At 45.3% G+C, this 20,437-nt stretch overlaps 7 non-coding genes across 7 annotated transcripts; 6 read left to right on the top strand and 1 right to left on the bottom strand.

The window, feature by feature from the left end:
• Positions 1-941: 941 nt before the first annotated feature.
• Positions 942-1,012, bottom strand: trnag-gcc (transfer RNA glycine (anticodon GCC)). The gene has a single exon. It is a non-coding gene; the product is annotated as a tRNA-Gly (tRNA).
• A 2,155-nt stretch (positions 1,013-3,167) lies between these two features.
• trnap-ugg (transfer RNA proline (anticodon UGG)) lies at positions 3,168-3,239 on the top strand. Its single transcript has one exon. It is a non-coding gene; the product is annotated as a tRNA-Pro (tRNA).
• Positions 3,240-6,432: 3,193 nt separating this feature from the next.
• On the top strand, positions 6,433-6,504 carry trnap-ugg (transfer RNA proline (anticodon UGG)). Its single transcript has one exon. It is a non-coding gene; the product is annotated as a tRNA-Pro (tRNA).
• A 3,191-nt stretch (positions 6,505-9,695) lies between these two features.
• On the top strand, positions 9,696-9,767 carry trnap-ugg (transfer RNA proline (anticodon UGG)). Its single transcript has one exon. It is a non-coding gene; the product is annotated as a tRNA-Pro (tRNA).
• A 3,294-nt stretch (positions 9,768-13,061) lies between these two features.
• trnap-ugg (transfer RNA proline (anticodon UGG)) lies at positions 13,062-13,133 on the top strand. The gene has a single exon. It is a non-coding gene; the product is annotated as a tRNA-Pro (tRNA).
• Positions 13,134-16,323: 3,190 nt separating this feature from the next.
• Positions 16,324-16,395, top strand: trnap-ugg (transfer RNA proline (anticodon UGG)). The gene has a single exon. It is a non-coding gene; the product is annotated as a tRNA-Pro (tRNA).
• A 3,296-nt stretch (positions 16,396-19,691) lies between these two features.
• trnap-agg (transfer RNA proline (anticodon AGG)) lies at positions 19,692-19,763 on the top strand. The gene has a single exon. It is a non-coding gene; the product is annotated as a tRNA-Pro (tRNA).
• Positions 19,764-20,437: the final 674 nt, after the last annotated feature.

Here is a 20,437-nt window from a genome sequence, read left to right as displayed (position 1 = left end):
GAACATTTCTACTCTAGTTTCCACCCCTCCACAGTACAGAAACAACACTGATCAAAATCACCGGCAACCGACTCTGGCCTAATCACCATTCTCACCCTCTTTGATCTGATAGCAGCTTGCGATACAATTTCTAAAACCATCCTCCTGAACAGACTCCATGACATTCTTTATCTATACCCTACCTCTTGTCAAGATATTTCACAAACTAAACCTACACTCCCACTGTTATGCAGATGACACTCAGCTCTACCTCTCCACATAATCAACTGCCATTATTCCGGGTTCCTCCATTTATTGACTGCTTCCCCGAAATTTATTATTGGTTCTCATCCAATTTTCTGCAACTTAACAATGATAAAACTGAAATCCTACAGATAGGTACCAAGTCCTCTCAAGCCAAAAGTGACAGTTTTTCCCATGACACTTGACAATACCTCAGTTTCCACCTCTGGTCAGGTTAAGACTCGGGGTGTCATCCACTCTCTCCTTTTCATCAGAATTAAATGAAAATCCCCGATCTGCATACTTTCTACTTTATAGAATAATCGTCCTGCGTCCCCGTCCATCAGTATCCTTTTAAAGCACGTCCAACCTTGTATTTGATCAGTCCCATTAACAGAACTTGCAATAATTTACTGCAACTAAAAAGAAAAAACCTCCTGATTAAAAGCAATTGCTAAAATTAGGCCAAAAAGCGGATTTGTAAAAACATCAGCAGGTTCTGACAAATAGCCTAGGGTCTCCACATTAGAAAATGGGATGTTATTGATATTCTAAAAACTGGTAGACAGTTTTGTATGCCCGCCCCCAATAATGAGGGTGACCGCAGACATAGTTGTTATGACACAAGGCATATTCGCAGGTGAGAACAGACCAGGGATGGCGCTGCCTGACAACACATTATGATAGCAATTGACGCGTAACCACGCAGCCTAACATATTGCATTGGCCGGGAATTGAACTCGGGCCTCACGCATGGCAAGCGAGAATTCTACCACTGAACAACCAATGCTTAATAGTTCTTGTCCAATAGAATAGAGACGTCCACCATAGAAAACGTTTTATCTGGCCCTGATAATGCATGTTTTTTCCTTCTTAAAATGTAGCGTTCTTGCCATGTATGCAATGCATCAAGTGAACGATACATTTCTTTAACGGTAAGATCACTCTGCAGAAACGATTAAATACTGGAAGATGCACGAACGATCCCCAACAATACATTGCGATAATACGCGCCTGTATTAATACATTGAGAAAACCCTAATTACGTTTGATAATGTTACAGTGAGATACCAAATTTGAGTATTATGAGACTAAGCTGTGGCGATTCTGATAGTTGGAACACCACCACTTGACATTAATTATGACTACAATCAATAAAGTTAACTGATTTCGATACTTTGTGGCAAGCACTTTGGCTTGTTGGACTACGGGTATACAGTAATACCCCGGTTATCGCGGTTAATGGGGACCGAGACCACCCGCGAAAACTGAAAATCCGCGAAGTAGCGGCGCACCTTCAAAAATGCTTAAATAAAAAAAAAAAATATATATATATATATATATATATATATATATATATATATATATATATGGGTAGAGAGAGAGAGAGTGAAATTCATGTTATAACAAAAAAAAAAATTATTATTAAAACTTATTTTTTATTCCCCAGCCATTATTTTCGTATTTATTCAATTACTTCTTTTTGTATTTATTTAATTACTTCGACTTTTACCTGCTGGTACACCGTCCGGTGTGCCCTGTGAATGTTATGATCCTCCAGCAGAGCTGGAGGAATGAGCAGGACTCTCCAAACGCAGACACGGGAAAAAAGGTGGTTATACAAAGATATTTATTATAATCACAATATAGTCAGTGTAATCAGCGCGTCTCGCAGCAGCTGAAGGCATGGCGCGAGACGACCGCTGGAGGAACGCCCACACAGCTGAAAAAACAAAAACACACGCGGCATGACAGGCACGGATCATGACAGTGAAATGAAATGTGGCATTATTCATTTATTTATTTATTCATTCATAACTGACAGCCTCACGCTCCGCTCCTGCCCGGGCGGAAGAGGTGCTCCTATTCGGCTTAACTGTGACACACGCCTGCCCTCCTCCTCCGGAGCTTCCGTTCGGTTAAACTTAGGGGCCGCTTGGAACCGCCCGTGCCCGGGGAAGGTGCTCCTCTTCGGCTTACTGTGACGCGAGCATGCCCTCCGCCTCCGGAGCTTCCATTCGGTTAAACTTAGGGGCCGCTTGGAACCGCCCGTGCCCGGGGAAGGTGCTCCTCTACGGCTTACTGTGACGCGAGCATGCCCTCCTCCTCCGGAGCTTCCGTTCGGTTAAACTTAGGGGCCGCTTGGAACCGCCCGTGCCCGGGAAAGGTGCTCCTCTACGGCTTACTGTGACGCGAGCATGCCCTCCTCCTCCGGAGCTTCCATTCGGTTAAACTTAGGGGCCGATTGACACCGCCCGTGCCCGGGAAAGGTGCTCCTCTACGGCTTACTGTGACGCGAGCATGCCCTCCTCCTCCGGAGCTTCCATTCGGTTAAACTTAGGGGCCGATTGACACCGCCCGTGCTCGGGGAAGGTGCTCCTCTACGGCTTAACTGCCACGCACGCCGGCCGGAACTCTGGTACGGTCCGAACCGCGCGAAACGTCGCCAACAATCGTGTCCGGGGGAACTTGCTCTTCTTCGTCCACTCTCTTCTTCGTCCACTCTCCTCTTCGGCGCACGCCGGCCGTCTAACCGCTCCAGCGCCCCCTCGTGCCGCTCGGCGAAACTACAATGCCTCCGAATATTTTTTAGACCCGCGAAGCACTGAAGCCGCGAAAGGTGAACCGCGAAGTAGTGGGGTATTACTGTAATTCTCACTGAGGACCCTCTTTCAAATCCAAAACAAGACCATCATTACACTGGATTATTTTGAGTTCACCTGAATCTTCCGTACTGATAGGAATGGTTCTTCGCTGGTACGAGCGTGTCGTCAATTGGAGGTGGCTCATTGGGCTCTGGGTATGGTTGTGAGTGGTTTCTCGTTCAAATCCAAACAGGTTCTTAGTGTAAATTCAGGGTTGGTTGGGAGAGGTTCCAGGTTCAAATCCGGGGTCTTAGTGTCGATGAAGGCTTGCGGCCAACAGGCAGTTAACCAGTTAAACGTGGCTCGTTGGTCTAGGGGTATGATTCTCGCTTTGGGTGCGAGAGGTCCCGGGTTCAAATCCCGGACGAGCCCATCTCAGTGTCGGTATGGTCGCCCAGTCTCTTAGTCAACTTATAATTTTGATGCAAATCTATACAGGGAGATGCTTGAAAAACTAACATGAAACAACAAAACTGAGACTGTACCCTGAATACTCCCAAAAAAATGCTTGAGTTCCTTATAATTTCAATAACCTTGGTCCAATCGCACATTTTTTTCAAAAATCTTGGAAATGACATTAGCTACCTAGCTACAGTCCAAAATCAGCTCCTACAACCTCTTAGAACATTTCTACTCTAGTTTCCACCCCTCCACAGTACAGAAACAACACTGATCAAAATCACCGGCAACCAACTCTGGCCTAATCACCATTCTCACCCTCTTTGATCTGATAGCAGCTTGCGATACAATTTCTAAAACCATCCTCCTGAACAGACTCCATGACATTCTTTATCTATACCCTACCTCTTGTCAAGATATTTCACAAACTAAACCTACACTCCCACTGTTATGCAGATGACACTCAGCTCTACCTCTCCACATAATCAACTGCCATTATTCCGGGTTCCTCCATTTATTGACTGCTTCCCCGAAATGTATTATTGGTTCTCATCCAATTTTCTGCAACTTCACCATGATAAAACTGAAATCCTACAGATAGGTACCAAGTCCACTCAAGCCAAAAGTGACAGTTTTTCCCATGACACTTGACAATACCTCAGTTTCCCCCTCTGGTCAGGTTAAGACTCGGGGTGTCATCCACTCTCTCCTTTTCATTAGAATTAAATGAAAATCCCCGATCTGCATACTTTCTACTTTATAGAATAATCGTCCTGCGTCCCCGTCCATCAGTATTCTTTTAAAGCACGTCCAACCTTGTATTTGATCAGTCCCATTACCAGAACTTGCAATAATTTACTGCAACTAAAAAAAAAAACCTCCTGATTAAAAGCAATTGCTAAAATTTGGCCAAAAAGCGGATTTGTAAAAACATCAGCAGGTTCTGACAAATAGCCTAGGGTCTCCACATTAGAAAATGGAATGTTATTGATATTCCAAAAACTGGTAGACAGTTTTGTATCCCCACCCCCAATAATGAGGGTGACCGCAGACATAGTTGTTATGACACAAGGCATATTCGCAGGTGAGAACAGACCAGGGATGGCGCTGCCTGACAACACATTATGATAGCAATTGACGCGTAACCACGCAGCCTAACATATTGCATTGGCCGGGAATTGAACTCGGGCCTCACGCATTGCAAGCGAGAGTTCTACCACTGAACAACCAATGATTAGTACTTCTTGTCCAATAGAATAGAGACGTCCACCATAGAAAACGTTTTATCTGGCCCTGATAATGCATGTTTTTTCCTTCTTAAAATGTAGCGTTCTTGCCATGTATGCAATGCATCAAGTGAACGATACATTTCTTTAACGGTAAGATCACTCTGCAGAAACGATTAAATACTGGAAGATGCACGAACGATCCCCAACAATACATTGCGATAATACACGCCTGTATTAATACATTGAGAAAACCCTAATTACGTTTGATAATGTTACAGTGAGATACCAAATTTGAGTATTATGAGACTAAGCTGTGGCGATTCTGATAGTTGGAACACCACCACTTGACTTTAATTATGACTACAATCTATAAAGTTAACTGATTTCGATACTTTGTGGCAAGCACTTTGGCTCGTTGGACTACGGGTATACAGTAATACCCCGGTTATCGCGGTTAATGGGGACCGAGACCACCCGCGAAAACTGAAAATCCGCGAAGTAGCGGCGCACCTTCAAAAATGCTTAAATAAAAAAAATAAAATAAATATATATATATATATATATATATGGGTAGAGAGAGAGAGAGTGAAATTCATGTTATAACAAAAAAAAAACAAATTATTATTAAAACTTATTTTTTATTCCCCAGCCATTATTTTCGTATTTATTCAATTACTTCTTTTTGTATTTATTTAATTACTTCGACTTTTACCTGCTGGTATGCCATCCGGTGTGCCCTGTGAATGTTATGATCCTCCAGCAGAGCTGGAGGATTGAGCAGGACTCTCCAAACGCAGACACGGGAAAAAAGGTGGTGATAGAAAGATATTTATTATAATCACAATATAGTCAGTGTAATCAGCGCGTCTCGCAGCAGCTGACGGCATGGCGCGAGAAGATCGCTGGAGGAACGCCCACACAGCTGAAAAAACAAAAACACACGCGGCATGACAGGCACGGATCATGACAGTGAAATGAAAGGTGGCATTCTTCATTTATATATTTATTCATTCATAACTGACAGCCTCACGCTCCGCTCCTGCCCGGGCGGAAGAGGTGCTCCTATTCGGCTTACTGTGACGCGAGCATGCGCTCCTCCTCCGGAGCTTCCATTCGGTTAAACTTAGGGGCCGCTTGGAACCGCCCGTGCCCGGGGACGGTGCTCCTCTTCGGCTTACTGTGACGCGAGCATGCCCTCCTCCTCCGGAGCTTCCATTCGGTTAAACTTAGGGGCCGCTTGACACCGCCCGTGCCCGGGGAAGGTGCTCCACTACGGCTTACTGTGACGCGAGCATGCCCTCCTCCTCCGGAGCTTCCATTCGGTTAAACTTAGGGGCCGATTGACACCGCCCGTGCTCGGGGAAGGTGCTCCTCTACGGCTTAACTGCCACGCACGCCGGCCGGAACTCTGGTACGGTCCGAACCGCGCGAAACGTCGCCACCAATCGTGTCCGGGGGAACTTGCTCTTCTTCGTCCACTCTCTTCTTCGTCCACTCTCCTCTTCGGCGCACGCCGGCCGTCTAACCGCTCCAGCGCCCCCTCGTGCCGCTCGGCGAAACTACAATGCCTCCGAATATTTTTTAGACCCGCGAAGCACTGAAGCCGCGAAAGGTGAACCGCGAAGTAGCGGGGTATTACTGTAATTCTCACTGAGGACCCTCTTTCAAATCCAAAACAAGACCATCATTACACTGGATTACTTTGAGTTCACCTGAATCTTCCGTACTGATAGGAATGGTTCTTCGCTGGTACGAGCATGTCATCAATTGGAGGTGGCTCATTTGGCTCTGGGTATGGTTGTGAGTGGTTTCTCGTTCAAATCCAAACAGGTTCTTAGTGTAAATTCAGGGTTGGTTGGGAGAGGTTCCAGGTTCAAATCCGGGGTCTTAGTGTCGATGAAGGCTTGCGGCCAACAGTCAGTTAGCCAGCTAAACGTGGCTCGTTGGTCTAGGGGTATGATTCTCGCTTTGGGTGCGAGAGGTCCCGGGTTCAAATCCTGGACGAGCCCATCTCAGTGTCGGTATGGTCGCCCAGTCTCTTAGTCAGCTTATAATTTTGATGCAAATCTATACAGGGAGATGCTGGAAAAACTAACATGAAACAACAAAACTGAGACTGTACCCTGAATACTCCCCAAAAAATGCTTGAGTTCCTTATAATTTCAATAACCTTGGTCCAATCGCACATTTTTTAAAAAAATCTTGGAAATGACATTAGCTACCTAGCTACAGTCCAAAATCAGCTCCTACAACCTCTTAGAACATTTCTACTCTAGTTTCCACCCCTCCACAGTACAGAAACAACACTGATCAAAATCACCGGCAACCGACTCTGGCCTAATCACCATTCTCACCCTCTTTGATCTGATAGCAGCTTGCGATACAATTTCTAAAACCATCCTTCTGAACAGACTCCATGACATTCTTTATCTATACCCTACCTCTTGTCAAGATATTTCACAAACTAAACCTACACTCCCACTGTTATGCAGATGACACTCAGCTCTACCTCTCCACATAATCAACTGCCATTATTCCGGGTTCCTCCATTTATTGACTGCTTCCCCGAAATGTATTATTGGTTCTCATCCAATTTTCTGCAACTTCACCATGATAAAACTGAAATCCTACAGATAGGTACCAAGTCCACTCAAGCCAAAAGTGACAGTTTTTCCCATGACACTTGACAATACCTCAGTTTCCCCCTCTGGTCAGGTTAAGACTCGGGGTGTCATCCACTCTCTCCTTTTCATTAGAATTAAATGAAAATCCCCGATCTGCATACTTTCTACTTTATAGAATAATCGTCCTGCGTCCCCGTCCATCAGTATTCTTTTAAAGCACGTCCAACCTTGTATTTGATCAGTCCCATTACCAGAACTTGCAATAATTTACTGCAACTAAAAAAAAAAACCTCCTGATTAAAAGCAATTGCTAAAATTTGGCCAAAAAGCGGATTTGTAAAAACATCAGCAGGTTCTGACAAATAGCCTAGGGTCTCCACATTAGAAAATGGAATGTTATTGATATTCCAAAAACTGGTAGACAGTTTTGTATCCCCACCCCCAATAATGAGGGTGACCGCAGACATAGTTGTTATGACACAAGGCATATTCGCAGGTGAGAACAGACCAGGGATGGCGCTGCCTGACAACACATTATGATAGCAATTGACGCGTAACCACGCAGCCTAACATATTGCATTGGCCGGGAATTGAACTCGGGCCTCACGCATTGCAAGCGAGAATTCTACCACTGAACAACCAATGATTAGTACTTCTTGTCCAATAGAATAGAGACGTCCACCATAGAAAACGTTTTATCTGGCCCTGATAATGCATGTTTTTTCCTTCTTAAAATGTAGCGTTCTTGCCATGTATACAATGCATCAAGTGAACGATACATTTCTTTAACGGTAAGATCACTCTGCAGAAACGATTAAATACTGGAAGATGCACGAACGATCCCCAACAATACATTGCGATAATACACGCCTGTATTAATACATTGAGAAAACCCTAATTACGTTTGATAATGTTACAGTGAGATACCAAATTTGAGTATTATGAGACTAAGCTGTGGCGATTCTGATAGTTGGAACACCACCACTTGACTTTAATTATGACTACAATCTATAAAGTTAACTGATTTCGATACTTTGTGGCAAGCACTTTGGCTCGTTGGACTACGGGTATACAGTAATACCCCGGTTATCGCGGTTAATGGGGACCGAGACCACCCGCGAAAACTGAAAATCCGCGAAGTAGCGGCGCACCTTCAAAAATGCTTAAATAAAAAAAATAAAATAAATATATATATATATATATATATGGGTAGAGAGAGAGAGAGTGAAATTCATGTTATAACAAAAAAAAAACAAATTATTATTAAAACTTATTTTTTATTCCCCAGCCATTATTTTCGTATTTATTCAATTACTTCTTTTTGTATTTATTTAATTACTTCGACTTTTACCTGCTGGTATGCCATCCGGTGTGCCCTGTGAATGTTATGATCCTCCAGCAGAGCTGGAGGGTTGAGCAGGACTCTCCAAACGCAGACACGGGAAAAAAGGTGGTGATACAAAGATATTTATTATAATCACAATATAGTCAGTGTAATCAGCGCGTCTCGCAGCAGCTGACGGCATGGCGCGAGAAGATCGCTGGAGGAACGCCCACACAGCTGAAAAAACAAAAACACACGCGGCATGACAGGCACGGATCATGACAGTGAAATGAAAGGTGGCATTCTTCATTTATATATTTATTCATTCATAACTGACAGCCTCACGCTCCGCTCCTGCCCGGGCGGAAGAGGTGCTCCTATTCGGCTTACTGTGACGCGAGCATGCGCTCCTCCTCCGGAGCTTCCATTCGGTTAAACTTAGGGGCCGCTTGGAACCGCCCGTGCCCGGGGACGGTGCTCCTCTTCGGCTTACTGTGACGCGAGCATGCCCTCCTCCTCCGGAGCTTCCATTCGGTTAAACTTAGGGGCCGCTTGACACCGCCCGTGCCCGGGGAAGGTGCTCCACTACGGCTTACTGTGACGCGAGCATGCCCTCCTCCTCCGGAGCTTCCATTCGGTTAAACTTAGGGGCCGATTGACACCGCCCGTGCTCGGGGAAGGTGCTCCTCTACGGCTTAACTGCCACGCACGCCGGCCGGAACTCTGGTACGGTCCGAACCGCGCGAAACGTCGCCACCAATCGTGTCCGGGGGAACTTGCTCTTCTTCGTCCACTCTCTTCTTCGTCCACTCTCCTCTTCGGCGCACGCCGGCCGTCTAACCGCTCCAGCGCCCCCTCGTGCCGCTCGGCGAAACTACAATGCCTCCGAATATTTTTTAGACCCGCGAAGCACTGAAGCCGCGAAAGGTGAACCGCGAAGTAGCGGGGTATTACTGAAATTCTCACTGAGGACCCTCTTTCAAATCCAAAACAAGACCATCATTACACTGGATTACTTTGAGTTCACCTGAATCTTCCGTACTGATAGGAATGGTTCTTCGCTGGTACGAGCATGTCATCAATTGGAGGTGGCTCATTTGGCTCTGGGTATGGTTGTGAGTGGTTTCTCGTTCAAATCCAAACAGGTTCTTAGTGTAAATTCAGGGTTGGTTGGGAGAGGTTCCAGGTTCAAATCCGGGGTCTTAGTGTCGATGAAGGCTTGCGGCCAACAGTCAGTTAGCCAGCTAAACGTGGCTCGTTGGTCTAGGGGTATGATTCTCGCTTTGGGTGCGAGAGGTCCCGGGTTCAAATCCTGGACGAGCCCATCTCAGTGTCGGTATGGTCGCCCAGTCTCTTAGTCAGCTTATAATTTTGATGCAAATCTATACAGGGAGATGCTGGAAAAACTAACATGAAACAACAAAACTGAGACTGTACCCTGAATACTCCCAAAAAAATGCTTGAGTTCCTTATAATTTCAATAACCTTGGTCCAATCGCACATTTTTTTCAAAAATCTTGGAAATTACATTAGCTACCTAGCTACAGTCCAAAATCAGCTCCTACAACCTCTTAGAACATTTCTACTCTAGTTTCCACCCCTCCACAGTACAGAAACAACACAGATCAAAATCACCGGCAACCGACTCTGGCCTAATCACCATTCTCACCCTCTTTGATCTGATAGCAGCTTGCGATACAATTTCAAAAACCATCCTCCTGAACAGACTCCATGACATTCTTTATCTATACCCTACCTCTTGTCAAGATATTTCACAAACTAAACCTACACTCCCACTGTTATGCAGATGACACTCAGCTCTACCTCTCCACATAATCAACTGCCATTATTCCGGGTTCCTCCATTTATTGACTGCTTCCCCGAAATGTATTATTGGTTCTCATCCAATTTTCTGCAACTTAACCATGATAAAACTGAAATCCTACAGATAGGTACCAAGTCCACTCAAGCCAAAAGTGACAGTTTTTCCCATGACACTTGACAATACCTCAGTTTCCCCCTCTGGTCAGGTTAAGACTCGGGGTGTCATTCACTCTCTCCTTTTCATCAGAATTAAATGAAAATCCCCGATCTGCATACTTTCTACTTTATAGAATAATCGTCCTGCGTCCCCGTCCATCAGTATCCTTTTAAAGCACGTCCAACCTTGTATTTGATCAGTCCCATTAACAGAACTTGCAATAATTTACTGCAACTAAAAAAAAAAACCTCCTGATTAAAAGCAATTGCTAAAATTTGGCCAAAAAGCGGATTTGTAAAAACATCAGCAGGTTCTGACAAATAGCCTAGGGTCTCCACATTAGAAAATGGAATGTTATTGATATTCCAAAAACTGGTAGACAGTTTTGTATCCCCGCCCCCAATAATGAGGGTGACCGCAGACATAGTTGTTACGACACAAGGCATATTCGCAGGTGAGAACAGACCAAGGATGGCGCTGCCTGACAACACATTATGATAGCAATTGACGCGTAACCACGCAGCCTAACATATTGCATTGGCCGGGAATTGAACTCGGGCCTCACGGATGGCAAGCGAGAATTCTACCACTGAACAACCAATGATTAGTACTTCTTGTCCAATAGAATAGAGACGTCCACCATAGAAAACGTTTTATCTGGCCCTGATAATGCATGTTTTTTCCTTCTTAAAATGTAGCGTTCTTGCCATGTATGCAATGCATCAAGTGAACGATACATTTCTTTAACGGTAAGATCACTCTGCAGAAACGATTAAATACTGGAAGATGCACGAACGATCCCCAACAATACATTGCGATAATACACGCCTGTATTAATACATTGAGAAAACCCTTATTACGTTTGATAATGTTACAGTGAGATACCAAATTTGAGTATTATGAGACTAAGCTGTGGCGATTCTGATAGTTGGAACACCACCACTTGACTTTAATTATGACTACAATCTATAAAGTTAACTGATTTCGATACTTTGTGGCAAGCACTTTGGCTCGTTGGACTACGGGTATACAGTAATACCCCGGTTATCGCGGTTAATGGGGACCGAGACCACCCGCGAAAACTGAAAATCCGCGAAGTAGCAGCGCACCTTCAAAAATGCTTAAAAATAAATAAATAAATATATATATATATATATATATATATGGGTAGAGAGAGAGAGTGTGAAATTCATGTTATTACAAAAAAAACCAAATTATTATTAAAACTTATTTTTTATTCCCCAGCCAATATTTTCGTATTTATTCAATTATTTCTTTTTGTATTTATTTAATTACTTCGACTTTTACCTGCTGGTACGCCGTCCGGTGTGGCCTGTGAATGTTATGATCCTCCAGCAGAGCTGGAGGGTTGAGCAGGACTCTCCAAACGCAGACACGGGAAAAAAGGTGGTGATAGAAAGATATTTATTATAATCACAATATAGTCAGTGTAATCAGCGCGTCTCGCAGCAGCTGACGGCATGGCGCGAGAAGATCGCTGGAGGAACGCCCACACAGCTGAAAAAACAAAAACACACGCGGCATGACAGGCACGGATCATGACAGTGAAATGAAAGGTGGCATTCTTCATTTATTTATTTATTCATTCATAACTGACAGCCTCACGCTCCGCTCCTGCCCGGGCGGAAGAGGTGCTCCTATTCGGCTTAACTGTGACACACGCCCGCCCTCCTCCTCCGGAGCTTCCATTCGGTTAAACTTAGGGGCCGCTTGGAACCGCCCGTGCCCGGGGACGGTGCTCCTCTTCGGCTTACTGTGACGCGAGCATGCCCTCCTCCTCCGGAGCTTCCATTCGGTTAAACTTAGGGGCCGCTTGGAACCGCCCGTGCCCGGGGAAGGTGCTCCTCTACGGCTTACTGTGACACGAGCATGCCCTCCTCCTCCGGAGCTTCCATTCGGTTAAACTTAGGGGCCGCTTGGAACCGCCCGTGCCCGGGGAAGGTGCTCCACTACGGCTTACTGTGACGCGAGCATGCCCTCCTCCTCCGGAGCTTCCATTCGGTTAAACCTAGGGGCCGATTGACACCGCCCGTGCTCGGGGAAGGTGCTCCTCTACGGCTTAACTGCCACGCACGCCGGCCGGAACTCTGGTACGGTCCGAACCGCGCGAAACGTCGCCACCAATCGTGTCCGGGGGAACTTGCTCTTCTTCGTCCACTCTCTTCTTCGTCCACTCTCCTCTTCGGCGCACGCCGGCCGTCTAACCGCTCCAGCGCCCCCTCGTGCCGCTCGGCGAAACTACAATGCCTCCGAATATTTTTTAGACCCGCGAAGCACTGAAGCCGCGAAAGGTGAACCGCGAAGTAGCGGGGTATTACTGTAATTCTCACTGAGGACCCTCTTTCAAATCCAAAACAAGACCATCATTACACTGGATTACTTTGAGTTCACCTGAATCTTCCGTACTGATAGGAATGGTTCTTCGCTGGTACGAGCATGTCATCAATTGGAGGTGGCTCATTTGGCTCTGGGTATGGTTGTGAGTGGTTTCTCGTTCAAATCCAAACAGGTTCTTAGTGTAAATTCAGGGTTGGTTGGGAGAGGTTCCAGGTTCAAATCCGGGGTCTTAGTGTCGATGAAGGCTTGCGGCCAACAGTCAGTTAGCCAGCTAAACGTGGCTCGTTGGTCTAGGGGTATGATTCTCGCTTTGGGTGCGAGAGGTCCCGGGTTCAAATCCTGGACGAGCCCATCTCAGTGTCGGTATGGTCGCCCAGTCTCTTAGTCAGCTTATAATTTTGATGCAAATCTATACAGGGAGATGCTGGAAAAACTAACATGAAACAACAAAACTGAGACTGTACCCTGAATACTCCCCAAAAAATGCTTGAGTTCCTTATAATTTCAATAACCTTGGTCCAATCGCACATTTTTTTAAAAAATCTTGGAAATGACATTAGCTACCTAGCTACAGTCCAAAATCAGCTCCTACAACCTCTTAGAACATTTCTACTCTAGTTTCCACCCCTCCACAGTACAGAAACAACACTGATCAAAATCACCGGCAACCGACTCTGGCCTAATCACCATTCTCACCCTCTTTGATCTGATAGCAGCTTGCGATACAATTTCAAAAACCATCCTCCTGAACAGACTCCATGACATTCTTTATCTATACCCTACCTCTTGTCAAGATATTTCACAAACTAAACCTACACTCCCACTGTTATGCAGATGACACTCAGCTCTACCTCTCCACATAATCAACTGCCATTATTCCGGGTTCCTCCATTTATTGACTGCTTCCCCGAAATGTATTATTGGTTCTCATCCAATTTTCTGCAACTTAACCATGATAAAACTGAAATCCTACAGATAGGTACCAAGTCCACTCAAGCCAAAAGTGACAGTTTTTCCCATGACACTTGACAATACCTCAGTTTCCCCCTCTGGTCAGGTTAAGACTCGGGGTGTCATCCACTCTCTCCTTTTCATTAGAATTAAATGAAAATCCCCGATCTGCATACTTTCTACTTTATAGAATAATCGTCCTGCGTCCCCGTCCATCAGTATTCTTTTAAAGCACGTCCAACCTTGTATTTGATCAGTCCCATTACCAGAACTTGCAATAATTTACTGCAACTAAAAAAAAAAACCTCCTGATTAAAAGCAATTGCTAAAATTTGGCCAAAAAGCGGATTTGTAAAAACATCAGCAGGTCTGACAAATAGCCTAGGGTCTCCACATTAGAAAATGGAATGTTATTGATATTCCAAAAACTGGTAGACAGTTTTGTATCCCCACCCCCAATAATGAGGGTGACCGCAGACATAGTTGTTATGACACAAGGCATATTCGCAGGTGAGAACAGACCAGGGATGGCGCTGCCTGACAACACATTATGATAGCAATTGACGCGTAACCACGCAGCCTAACATATTGCATTGGCCGGGAATTGAACTCGGGCCTCACGCATTGCAAGCGAGAATTCTACCACTGAACAACCAATGATTAGTACTTCTTGTCCAATAGAATAGAGACGTCCACCATAGAAAACGTTTTATCTGGCCCTGATAATGCATGTTTTTTCCTTCTTAAAATGTAGCGTTCTTGCCATGTATACAATGCATCAAGTGAACGATACATTTCTTTAACGGTAAGATCACTCTGCAGAAACGATTAAATACTGGAAGATGCACGAACGATCCCCAACAATACATTGCGATAATACACGCCTGTATTAATACATTGAGAAAACCCTAATTACGTTTGATAATGTTACAGTGAGATACCAAATTTGAGTATTATGAGACTAAGCTGTGGCGATTCTGATAGTTGGAACACCACCACTTGACTTTAATTATGACTACAATCTATAAAGTTAACTGATTTCGATACTTTGTGGCAAGCACTTTGGCTCGTTGGACTACGGGTATACAGTAATACCCCGGTTATCGCGGTTAATGGGGACCGAGACCACCCGCGAAAACTGAAAATCCGCGAAGTAGCGGCGCACCTTCAAAAATGCTTAAATAAAAAAAATAAAATAAATATATATATATATATATATATGGGTAGAGAGAGAGAGAGTGAAATTCATGTTATAACAAAAAAAAAACAAATTATTATTAAAACTTATTTTTTATTCCCCAGCCATTATTTTCGTATTTATTCAATTACTTCTTTTTGTATTTATTTAATTACTTCGACTTTTACCTGCTGGTATGCCATCCGGTGTGCCCTGTGAATGTTATGATCCTCCAGCAGAGCTGGAGGGTTGAGCAGGACTCTCCAAACGCAGACACGGGAAAAAAGGTGGTGATACAAAGATATTTATTATAATCACAATATAGTCAGTGTAATCAGCGCGTCTCGCAGCAGCTGACGGCATGGCGCGAGAAGATCGCTGGAGGAACGCCCACACAGCTGAAAAAACAAAAACACACGCGGCATGACAGGCACGGATCATGACAGTGAAATGAAAGGTGGCATTCTTCATTTATATATTTATTCATTCATAACTGACAGCCTCACGCTCCGCTCCTGCCCGGGCGGAAGAGGTGCTCCTATTCGGCTTACTGTGACGCGAGCATGCGCTCCTCCTCCGGAGCTTCCATTCGGTTAAACTTAGGGGCCGCTTGGAACCGCCCGTGCCCGGGGACGGTGCTCCTCTTCGGCTTACTGTGACGCGAGCATGCCCTCCTCCTCCGGAGCTTCCATTCGGTTAAACTTAGGGGCCGCTTGACACCGCCCGTGCCCGGGGAAGGTGCTCCACTACGGCTTACTGTGACGCGAGCATGCCCTCCTCCTCCGGAGCTTCCATTCGGTTAAACTTAGGGGCCGATTGACACCGCCCGTGCTCGGGGAAGGTGCTCCTCTACGGCTTAACTGCCACGCACGCCGGCCGGAACTCTGGTACGGTCCGAACCGCGCGAAACGTCGCCACCAATCGTGTCCGGGGGAACTTGCTCTTCTTCGTCCACTCTCTTCTTCGTCCACTCTCCTCTTCGGCGCACGCCGGCCGTCTAACCGCTCCAGCGCCCCCTCGTGCCGCTCGGCGAAACTACAATGCCTCCGAATATTTTTTAGACCCGCGAAGCACTGAAGCCGCGAAAGGTGAACCGCGAAGTAGCGGGGTATTACTGTAATTCTCACTGAGGACCCTCTTTCAAATCCAAAACAAGACCATCATTACACTGGATTACTTTGAGTTCACCTGAATCTTCCGTACTGATAGGAATGGTTCTTCGCTGGTACGAGCATGTCATCAATTGGAGGTGGCTCATTTGGCTCTGGGTATGGTTGTGAGTGGTTTCTCGTTCAAATCCAAACAGGTTCTTAGTGTAAATTCAGGGTTGGTTGGGAGAGGTTCCAGGTTCAAATCCGGGGTCTTAGTGTCGATGAAGGCTTGCGGCCAACAGTCAGTTAGCCAGCTAAACGTGGCTCGTTGGTCTAGGGGTATGATTCTCGCTTTGGGTGCGAGAGGTCCCGGGTTCAAATCCTGGACGAGCCCATCTCAGTGTCGGTATGGTCGCCCAGTCTCTTAGTCAGCTTATAATTTTGATGCAAATCTATACAGGGAGATGCTGGAAAAACTAACATGAAACAACAAAACTGAGACTGTACCCTGAATACTCCCAAAAAAATGCTTGAGTTCCTTATAATTTCAATAACCTTGGTCCAATCGCACATTTTTTTCAAAAATCTTGGAAATTACATTAGCTACCTAGCTACAGTCCAAAATCAGCTCCTACAACCTCTTAGAACATTTCTACTCTAGTTTCCACCCCTCCACAGTACAGAAACAACACAGATCAAAATCACCGGCAACCGACTCTGGCCTAATCACCATTCTCACCCTCTTTGATCTGATAGCAGCTTGCGATACAATTTCAAAAACCATCCTCCTGAACAGACTCCATGACATTCTTTATCTATACCCTACCTCTTGTCAAGATATTTCACAAACTAAACCTACACTCCCACTGTTATGCAGATGACACTCAGCTCTACCTCTCCACATAATCAACTGCCATTATTCCGGGTTCCTCCATTTATTGACTGCTTCCCCGAAATGTATTATTGGTTCTCATCCAATTTTCTGCAACTTAACCATGATAAAACTGAAATCCTACAGATAGGTACCAAGTCCACTCAAGCCAAAAGTGACAGTTTTTCCCATGACACTTGACAATACCTCAGTTTCCCCCTCTGGTCAGGTTAAGACTCGGGGTGTCATCCACTCTCTCCTTTTCATCAGAATTAAATGAAAATCCCCGATCTGCATACTTTCTACTTTATAGAATAATCGTCCTGCGTCCCCGTCCATCAGTATCCTTTTAAAGCACGTCCAACCTTGTATTTGATCAGTCCCATTAACAGAACTTGCAATAATTTACTGCAACTAAAAAAAAAAACCTCCTGATTAAAAGCAATTGCTAAAATTTGGCCAAAAAGCGGATTTGTAAAAACATCAGCAGGTTCTGACAAATAGCCTAGGGTCTCCACATTAGAAAATGGAATGTTATTGATATTCCAAAAACTGGTAGACAGTTTTGTATCCCCGCCCCCAATAATGAGGGTGACCGCAGACATAGTTGTTACGACACAAGGCATATTCGCAGGTGAGAACAGACCAAGGATGGCGCTGCCTGACAACACATTATGATAGCAATTGACGCGTAACCACGCAGCCTAACATATTGCATTGGCCGGGAATTGAACTCGGGCCTCACGGATGGCAAGCGAGAATTCTACCACTGAACAACCAATGATTAGTACTTCTTGTCCAATAGAATAGAGACGTCCACCATAGAAAACGTTTTATCTGGCCCTGATAATGCATGTTTTTTCCTTCTTAAAATGTAGCGTTCTTGCCATGTATGCAATGCATCAAGTGAACGATACATTTCTTTAACGGTAAGATCACTCTGCAGAAACGATTAAATACTGGAAGATGCACGAACGATCCCCAACAATACATTGCGATAATACACGCCTGTATTAATACATTGAGAAAACCCTTATTACGTTTGATAATGTTACAGTGAGATACCAAATTTGAGTATTATGAGACTAAGCTGTGGCGATTCTGATAGTTGGAACACCACCACTTGACTTTAATTATGACTACAATCTATAAAGTTAACTGATTTCGATACTTTGTGGCAAGCACTTTGGCTCGTTGGACTACGGGTATACAGTAATACCCCGGTTATCGCGGTTAATGGGGACCGAGACCACCCGCGAAAACTGAAAATCCGCGAAGTAGCAGCGCACCTTCAAAAATGCTTAAAAATAAATAAATAAATATATATATATATATATATATATATATGGGTAGAGAGAGAGAGTGTGAAATTCATGTTATAACAAAAAAAACCAAATTATTATTAAAACTTATTTTTTATTCCCCAGCCAATATTTTCGTATTTATTCAATTATTTCTTTTTGTATTTATTTAATTACTTCGACTTTTACCTGCTGGTACGCCGTCCGGTGTGGCCTGTGAATGTTATGATCCTCCAGCAGAGCTGGAGGGTTGAGCAGGACTCTCCAAACGCAGACACGGGAAAAAAGGTGGTGATAGAAAGATATTTATTATAATCACAATATAGTCAGTGTAATCAGCGCGTCTCGCAGCAGCTGACGGCATGGCGCGAGAAGATCGCTGGAGGAACGCCCACACAGCTGAAAAAACAAAAACACACGCGGCATGACAGGCACGGATCATGACAGTGAAATGAAAGGTGGCATTCTTCATTTATTTATTTATTCATTCATAACTGACAGCCTCACGCTCCGCTCCTGCCCGGGCGGAAGAGGTGCTCCTATTCGGCTTAACTGTGACACACGCCCGCCCTCCTCCTCCGGAGCTTCCATTCGGTTAAACTTAGGGGCCGCTTGGAACCGCCCGTGCCCGGGGACGGTGCTCCTCTTCGGCTTACTGTGACGCGAGCATGCCCTCCTCCTCCGGAGCTTCCATTCGGTTAAACTTAGGGGCCGCTTGGAACCGCCCGTGCCCGGGGAAGGTGCTCCTCTACGGCTTACTGTGACACGAGCATGCCCTCCTCCTCCGGAGCTTCCATTCGGTTAAACTTAGGGGCCGCTTGGAACCGCCCGTGCCCGGGGAAGGTGCTCCACTACGGCTTACTGTGACGCGAGCATGCCCTCCTCCTCCGGAGCTTCCATTCGGTTAAACCTAGGGGCCGATTGACACCGCCCGTGCTCGGGGAAGGTGCTCCTCTACGGCTTAACTGCCACGCACGCCGGCCGGAACTCTGGTACGGTCCGAACCGCGCGAAACGTCGCCACCAATCGTGTCCGGGGGAACTTGCTCTTCTTCGTCCACTCTCTTCTTCGTCCACTCTCCTCTTCGGCGCACGCCGGCCGTCTAACCGCTCCAGCGCCCCCTCGTGCCGCTCGGCGAAACTACAATGCCTCCGAATATTTTTTAGACCCGCGAAGCACTGAAGCCGCGAAAGGTGAACCGCGAAGTAGCGGGGTATTACTGTAATTCTCACTGAGGACCCTCTTTCAAATCCAAAACAAGACCATCATTACACTGGATTACTTTGAGTTCACCTGAATCTTCCGTACTGATAGGAATGGTTCTTCGCTGGTACGAGCATGTCATCAATTGGAGGTGGCTCATTTGGCTCTGGGTATGGTTGTGAGTGGTTTCTCGTTCAAATCCAAACAGGTTCTTAGTGTAAATTCAGGGTTGGTTGGGAGAGGTTCCAGGTTCAAATCCGGGGTCTTAGTGTCGATGAAGGCTTGCGGCCAACAGTCAGTTACCCAGCTAAATGTGGCTCGTTGGTCTAGGGGTATGATTCTCGCTTAGGGTGCGAGAGGTCCCGGGTTCAAATCCCGGACGAGCCCATCTCAGAGTCGGTATGGTCGCTTAGTCAACTCATAATTTTGATGCAAATCTATACAGGGAGATGGTGGAAAAACTAACATGAAACAACAAAACTGAGACTGTACCCCGAGCACTCCCAAAAAAATGCTTGAGTTCCTTATTATTTCAATAACCTTGGTCCAATCGCGCATTTTTTTCAAAAATCTTGGAAATGACATTAGCTACCTAGCTACAGTCCAAAATCAGCTCCTACAACCTCTTAGAACATTTCTACTCTAGTTTCCACCCCTCCACAGTACAGAAACAACACTGATCAAAATCACCGGCAACCGACTCTGGCCTAATCACCATTCTCACCCTCTTTGATCTGATAGCAGCTTGCGATACAATTTCTAAAACCATCCTCCTGAACAGACTCCATGACATTCTTTATCTATACCCTACCTCTTGTCAAGATATTTCACAAACTAAACCTACACTCCCACTGTTATGCAGATGACACTCAGCTCTACCTCTCCACATAATCAACTGCCATTATTCCGGGTTCCTCCATTTATTGACTGCTTCCCCGAAATTTATTATTGGTTCTCATCCAATTTTCTGCAACTTAACAATGATAAAACTGAAATCCTACAGATAGGTACCAAGTCCTCTCAAACCAAAAGTGACAGTTTTTCCCATGACACTTGACAAT

Source organism: Idiotropiscis lumnitzeri, chromosome 12 (assembly GCF_059441095.1).
Source record: "Idiotropiscis lumnitzeri isolate Australia: NSW breed Sydney's pygmy pipehorse chromosome 12, RoL_Ilum_1.0, whole genome shotgun sequence".
Taxonomy (NCBI): domain Eukaryota; kingdom Metazoa; phylum Chordata; class Actinopteri; order Syngnathiformes; family Syngnathidae; genus Idiotropiscis; species Idiotropiscis lumnitzeri.
This window is presented reverse-complemented; position numbering and strand designations above follow the sequence as displayed.